Source organism: Tympanuchus pallidicinctus, unplaced genomic scaffold, assembly GCF_026119805.1.
Source record: "Tympanuchus pallidicinctus isolate F22 unplaced genomic scaffold, pur_lepc_1.0 scaffold1, whole genome shotgun sequence".
Taxonomy (NCBI): Eukaryota; Metazoa; Chordata; class Aves; order Galliformes; family Phasianidae; genus Tympanuchus; species Tympanuchus pallidicinctus.
The window spans coordinates 20,338,751-20,345,424 of NW_026294618.1; the positions used below are offsets into that span (position 1 = coordinate 20,338,751).

A 6,674-nucleotide genomic window follows, 5' to 3' on the forward strand; every position below is an offset into this window, starting at 1 on the left:
CCCAGTGCATTTCCACAATTCTAATCTTTCTTACCTGGAAGTTTGCTCTTTCCTACTACGTGATGTAGAAAGGACAAGTGCAGCACTACAAGTAGTGGAAAAATCATTGTTACAATAGTCTCAGTGTGTTTTTACTGATTTTTACTATTCTATTCAGACAATAAACTATTTAATAATCTATTACAAAACACTGAAAAAATATTATAAACAGATGTACAGATTTGAGCAGAGATACCAGCTTATCTAATATTATAAGCAGTAACCCACCAGATTTCATTAATAACCTTTCTTATAATACTTCAAGTACATAGTTCAACTATTCTTACTTCCAATACAGTTCTTAGAGTAGTAGATAAATCACATTCGTCTTTTGCAGCCTTTTATGGTATTCATTGTGCTGAGGTTTCTGTTAAACTTTTTTTTTTTTTTTGTCAGAACATTGCCATCACACAAAAGGTCATGTTCATATCTAACAGCAGAATTTGACTGCAAGAACAGCAGTTCTTGAAACAAAAGTTTAGTTTCCTATTGCTGGTGTCCCAAATAACAACTATATTTCTTTTTGTCACTTCATTACTCAGACTTCTGTTATCAAAACTTTATAACTCTCTGGAGAGAGCTGAATGTAGGCAGACAGAATTTACTTCCTCGAACAGTAGCATAGATTTACACACACCTTGCATTTTTCCATGATGTAAAACATACTTAACATTTTATTTTTTTCAGAGGTAGCTTTCTATTTCTCATCCCCTCCCCCCATTTTTTTTTTTCCCCATTAGTAATTTAATTCTTGTAATGGGCTATATGACCTCTACTGTCAGAGTTGTATTAGAGCTGCTATATGAAGACATACAGTGAAGAGACATTGATTTTAGAAATAACTTTTATGTTATAATACTTTTCTCATCCTTCTATTTACACTTGTCCCACTTGTCTCTTCATTGGTCTCAGCTATTAACTTTTTACATCTCCTGCTGTGTACTCTTAGCAACCTAGGTACCTTCAAAAATCAGTCATGTCTTCAGGATATATGACTCAGAAGTTAGATATTTTATTCAAATGTTATGTAAGTCTACTTTTCTACCAGGTAACTGAAGTTCTGTAGAACAAACTTTTATATATGTGTGTGTTTGTGCACATGCATGTATTGTCACTCCAGAAGTAATGCCTCCTATTTATTTCTATGAAAATTGCAGTAGATAAAAATTTAGACCAATAACACTGATAGAGCAAACTCAAAGCTACAAAACAGTTTTTCAACACTGCTTCCACTATTTTTTATCAGCAATGAACAAGAACCTACATACTACATTTGTAATCATTTGCCTTAGAAACGTTGAACAGCATCGCTGTTACCACCACTGAAACACACTGCACTGACCACCTCACTGTGTTCTCATTCACTGTTTTGTCTCCATAAACATTCAGCAATTGTCAATCATTTTTAGTTGCCATATCTTCTGCATGGAGGGATTCGGTTCCACACCTTTGCTTCATACACATTTCCAAATCAGGTGAAGTTTTGTCAGACTGCCCCTCTGCTGCCATCTGTTGTAAAGCAGCAAAATTGAATGGAAATTGGCAGGAATATTCACCTTCTACTGCCATAACACCACCATCTACTTCTGAAAAAATAGTCAAGAGTCTGTATTGTATGAGATTGAAAATGTCGTTTGATATTTTTAAAAATACTTACAATTAGTGCAACAATATCAGGAAAAGAGTCATAAGTTTTTGAGAAAATGCTCCAAGATAAAAGCTGAAATTGATTTCAGTAAAGCTGAATAACAGGTTATTGACTCATGCACTGGCAAAACTTTCATCTTGCAATAGTACGTGACACTAATATGGGGGTGTGCATTACTCCCTGTTAGTAGATACATTCTGTTTATAGTACGAAGTATGCTTGGAAGGTATTTTTTTACAGCCAAGGAAAACATTAACCCTGGAATGTTCCTGGAGATTCCCTGGAATGTCACTATATTTTAAAAGTTCATTTAATTTCGTTCTTTATTCTTTTCTCTTTTTTTTTTTTTTTCTCCCCAGAATGAACAGAATAAATTTGGTTAAATGGTATTCCCAAGGATGTAACTCAATTAAGTAAGACTCAATTACATCTACTAATTTTGCTCACCATTAACTCAATCCTGGCCTATCAGATGCTGTATGCTTTCAGAAACAGTCATGCATTTTGAAAGAGCATTTGTGATCTTTTAGGAAAGTGGATAGTAATGGAGGGAGTAGCAAGTGAGGTCAAGAGTTATGCTTATGAAAAGCAGATATAAGCTTAGATCTAGCAAATGTACACTTCAAAGGAACAATGATTTACAAATTTAAACCCACATCTCAAGTAAGACTAGATCATTTAGGTAGGTTTTTGTTTTAAGAGAAAGCAAAATTCTTCTTTGCATGCCTTCTTGGTGAAATTAATACAATCTTATGATCTGAATGTGACTATGACTAGAAAGAAATCAGCTACAATATCCTAATTTTTTTGCAGATGTTCCTAGAAATGTTACATATTTCAAGAGATGCAGACTTTAAAAGAAAACCAGTATTTCCTGTTTCAGTGACAACTTAACACTAAGATTCTAAATGTATCCAACAACTAAATTTTTTTCTTTAAACAAAGAAACATATTATAAACAGGTTATACAATACACAACAGTGCCTGCTTTTATGCTCTTTAATTTCTTCCTCACGTATTAGGATTCATGCCCGTGGTGGCTTAATCCTAGACAACACCCTCGCAGCCTTTCACTAATTCATCTCAGCTGTGGGACAGAAAGAAAATAGAAAAGAAGTGAGAAAACTCAAGGATCAAGATGGTTTATAGGAAAAAATATGCATAAATATGTGCTGTTGTAGTTAACCTGGTCAGCAGCTGAATGACATACATTCTTTCACTACCTCCCCCTCTTCCCAGTGGGGTAGGAGAAAGAATAAAAAGAAGAGTAAAACTTGAAGGCTGAGATAAAATAACTATTTTCTAAAGTAAGGAAGAGAAATAACAGTAAAGATAATATTTTATATAATAATAATATGTTTATATTTACAAAACAAGTGATGCACAAAGCAATTACTCACCATCCTCTGACCAATGCCCAGCCAGTCCTTGAGCAGTGGCGGCTTCCTCAATCAACACTCTTCAGTTTTATGGCTTTTTTTCCACATGATGTCATGTGCTATGGAATATCCCTTTGGCCAGCTTAGGTCAGCTCCCTTGCTGGCAGGACAGTAGAAGTGGAAAAGTGAAATATCTTTGGCTCTGTACAGCACTCTTCAGCAACAACTGAAACTCCAGTGTGTTATCAACAGCGGCTTTTTTTTTTCCTCCCCTTAAGCCAAAACATAGCATTATACCAGACACTATGAAGATAACCAGCTCTGTCCCATCTGAAACCAGAATATGTGTCAACTACAGGACAGCATTTGTGAGACTGTGGAGCTAAGTCTTTCTCAGTCTTATGAGCACAGTTGAAAATTAGACTACATGAAATTACAGGGGGAAAAACATATTGATTAACATAGCAAAAACTGAGACTCTGATGTTTTGATGATTCACAATTTGCTGGCTACATAACTCGTTAATTTTTGAAGGCACTTTTAAAAGTCCCTTTAAGCAAAGAACTTTTCTCAGATGCTTGAGGAAATCTTGTCAGGATTTTTTTTTTTAAATGACCTAAGTTGCCTATAAATATTTTATAAACAGGGGTCTGCTATCCAGAAATCTAGGTTAGCAGTTCAACTAACTTCAAAATGAACTTGAGGAAGTAAGACCTCTGTGCAGTTCAGTCAGTGACCTTAATGCTCGTGGAAGATTGATTTCACTTACCATGAATTAATGGCACTTTTCTGTAGTTTGCTTGTCGTTATGGTCTCAGGGTGAGTGTACTGCAGGAGTCTAATTTAGAACTGCAAAAGTATTGACTGGATACAGGATAAGTATTCTTCTCTGTTTACAAGTGGAAAATAACAGCCTGTCATTTCAGCCATTTGACAAACTAACTGACAGCATGTGAGGCTGACAAACTGATTGCATTTTCTGTCTGAAAATCGTAAACATGACTAACAAAGACATGGCCTACAGAATTTTAATACTAAAGAACAATTACTCAGTTTTGTTTGTTTGTTTTTTGTTTTACTACATGACTCATTCCAGCAGCATTTGATAAAAAGAAAAAAAGTAGTCCCTTAAGAGATAAAGGAAAAGTAAGTCAGCACCTTATATAAACAAAAGCCATGAGCCTCTAGTAATATACAGAAAATTTATCACTGGTATAAATGTGGTCCATAGACATACTCCAAGAACATGCAAGATAGATAAGCTGTAGCTTGTTAAGACTACAGTCAAGTTGAATCTTTATAAAGTCCTAATAAGCTAATTATAATAATTTCAGAAAAATTTCAGTTTCAAAACTGAAACGAGAATTATTCTGTACACTGTGCTGATATCATAATAACTCCTCCAGTTCTGTTCCAACATATTATGCTGTACACTGCAAATACACAATCTTTACTGAGTATGTGAAGTCTAAGACTGAACTCATTTTGTGCCACAAATATGTTCCTTCTATAGTACACACTGAAAAACCTGTAGATTCACTCAATACTCTGAAGTATTTAAATAGGGTATTGTTTGATGTTGATACTAGTACTGCACTACATTTTCTCTTCCACTGTTAAAAATCCTGTTGTTGTTTTTCCTTCCTTTCTATACTTAGCTGAATATTTGAAACATGGTGCACAAGTAAGAAACAAAACAATAACTCAAAGTTCAGAAATGAATACATTATTAATTCAGAATTGTCTGATATCTTTTCTAGAACAGCTGTCACACAAATATAGGTGTTGTTAGTCATTTTCAAAATATCACAATGTCTACTGAATGTCAATCAAAAATAACCACATCATCGTGCACTTATTGATTTTAAGTACCTTAATCCTCCACAACTATGTGGATTCTTGTGGATTAACCTGGAAAACAGCAAAGAAGTACACAGCCATCAGCTCACTTCACTCCATGTAGCACAAAGTAGGAAATTAGAAACAAAATAGAATACATAGGCTAAGATAAAAGCTATCTGCTAAAATGAAAAAGGAAACAAAAATGCAGGGGTAACAATATAGATATATGTCTACAATAAAATTATTCACTATCAACCAATAAACACTATGCTAACAACATACCAACTGATGCTCTGCTACCAACACAACACCTCAACACCACTAGCTGTCACCCAACCAGTCCCCAAGCAACAGCTCACACCTAACCTCCCTCACACCTCTACAGCCTTCCACATGATTTCACATATTAAGGAATAATCCCTTGCTTAATTTAGGCCAGCTGTACTGACTCTTTCCTACCTTCACCTTGCCACGGTATCATAAAGGTGGTAGCCCTTGCCATTCAAGTGGCCTAGCCCCAGGCACACCCCATCACTTAACAACAACCAAAACATTTGTGAGATATTAACAGTATCTCAGCTGAAGTCTAAGTACTTTGATTTAGTGTACTTTGGACTTCCAAATATATATAATGGTATATATAATGGTTCCAAGTATATATAGTGGTGATATGCTCTGAAAACTGAAATCTTTATTTCTATAATTAATTACTATAGCATTTAATAGCAAAACATGCATATTTGAAAACTTCACTGGCCAGAGTTTACACATCTCATTTTAATCCTGATGAGTTTCTATTACATTACAGAAAAATTAAAGACAGGAAAAGTTACTTCTTTTAACAGCTTGCACAAACGTAAGGAGAAACCATGATCAGGAACACAGTTCTGATGCTTTCTTTTTTTGTGTTGGCTTTATTTTAGTTAAAGCTATTGACAAATGTTTAAATACAAGCTTACCAGAGGACAGAATTGCTCTGATGCCTCCACAGAAAGTCTTAAATGTTTTACTTCCCTGTAGATAGTGTGCTAAAATGGCGGCTGCCATGGCTTTCATAATGTCATATGCAAATTGTAAGTTATCTACAGTTTACTTCAAATATCTTTTTTGAGAAAGTACATCTTTTTCTCTGATATGTTCATATACTACTTTTTCTCCGAAATTGATTAGCTCAATAGTGATCCAGTAGCTGTCAAAAGAACCTAACTTTTTAGAAGCTAAGTTCTCTTCAGTATCAACATATACAGGATCTGAGATGTCTCTAGCCTTTACTCTTTTCCCCTACTACCCTCATAATTAGTCATAACAAATAACAGAAAGGATATACCAAATTACTACAAAAAGGACACATCACATTTGTTAGACATGTTGCACTGTGTTAGATGCCATAATTACCAACTCTGAAACTTATTACTGTAATGAAAATCCTAATGAGAAATTATTGTTGAGCAGTGTATCAGAGTGAATTTATGTAATTTGAGGCAAAATCCAAAACATTCCGAAACAAATACAAGTCGTCTTTGAATTATATTTGGAAAATATTTATGTAAAACTTATTGAACATACAGATAGTGTTCAAGCACAAATAAACCAGTAACAACTGACTGGTTTTGGTGACATGCTACGAATAGGTAAGTGTCTCGATGGAAGTAGTTTTTGACCTTGCAGTCTTCAGATCTTATTTCTTCTGTTCACTCACTGAAGACTTATATTTTAATTCCATATGACAAAGTCTTGTAAGTTTTAAAATACTAATCTACTGAAAT

The 6,674-nt window shown here is 34.5% G+C and overlaps 1 long non-coding RNA gene across 2 annotated transcripts; it reads right to left on the minus strand.

The window, feature by feature from the left end:
• Window positions 1-2,001: 2,001 nt before the first annotated feature.
• Window positions 2,002-5,279, minus strand: LOC128087962 (uncharacterized). Of its 2 annotated transcripts, XR_008210090.1 has the most exons (5): window positions 5,191-5,279; window positions 4,939-4,977; window positions 3,836-3,955; window positions 3,088-3,226; window positions 2,002-2,774 (listed from the first exon to the last, which is right to left on the minus strand). It is a non-coding gene; the product is annotated as an uncharacterized LOC128087962 (long non-coding RNA). The 2 variants fall into 2 exon arrangements; XR_008210089.1 differs by lacking the exon at window positions 4,939-4,977 and having other exon boundaries at window positions 5,191-5,276.
• Between the last annotated feature and the right edge of the window lie 1,395 nt (window positions 5,280-6,674).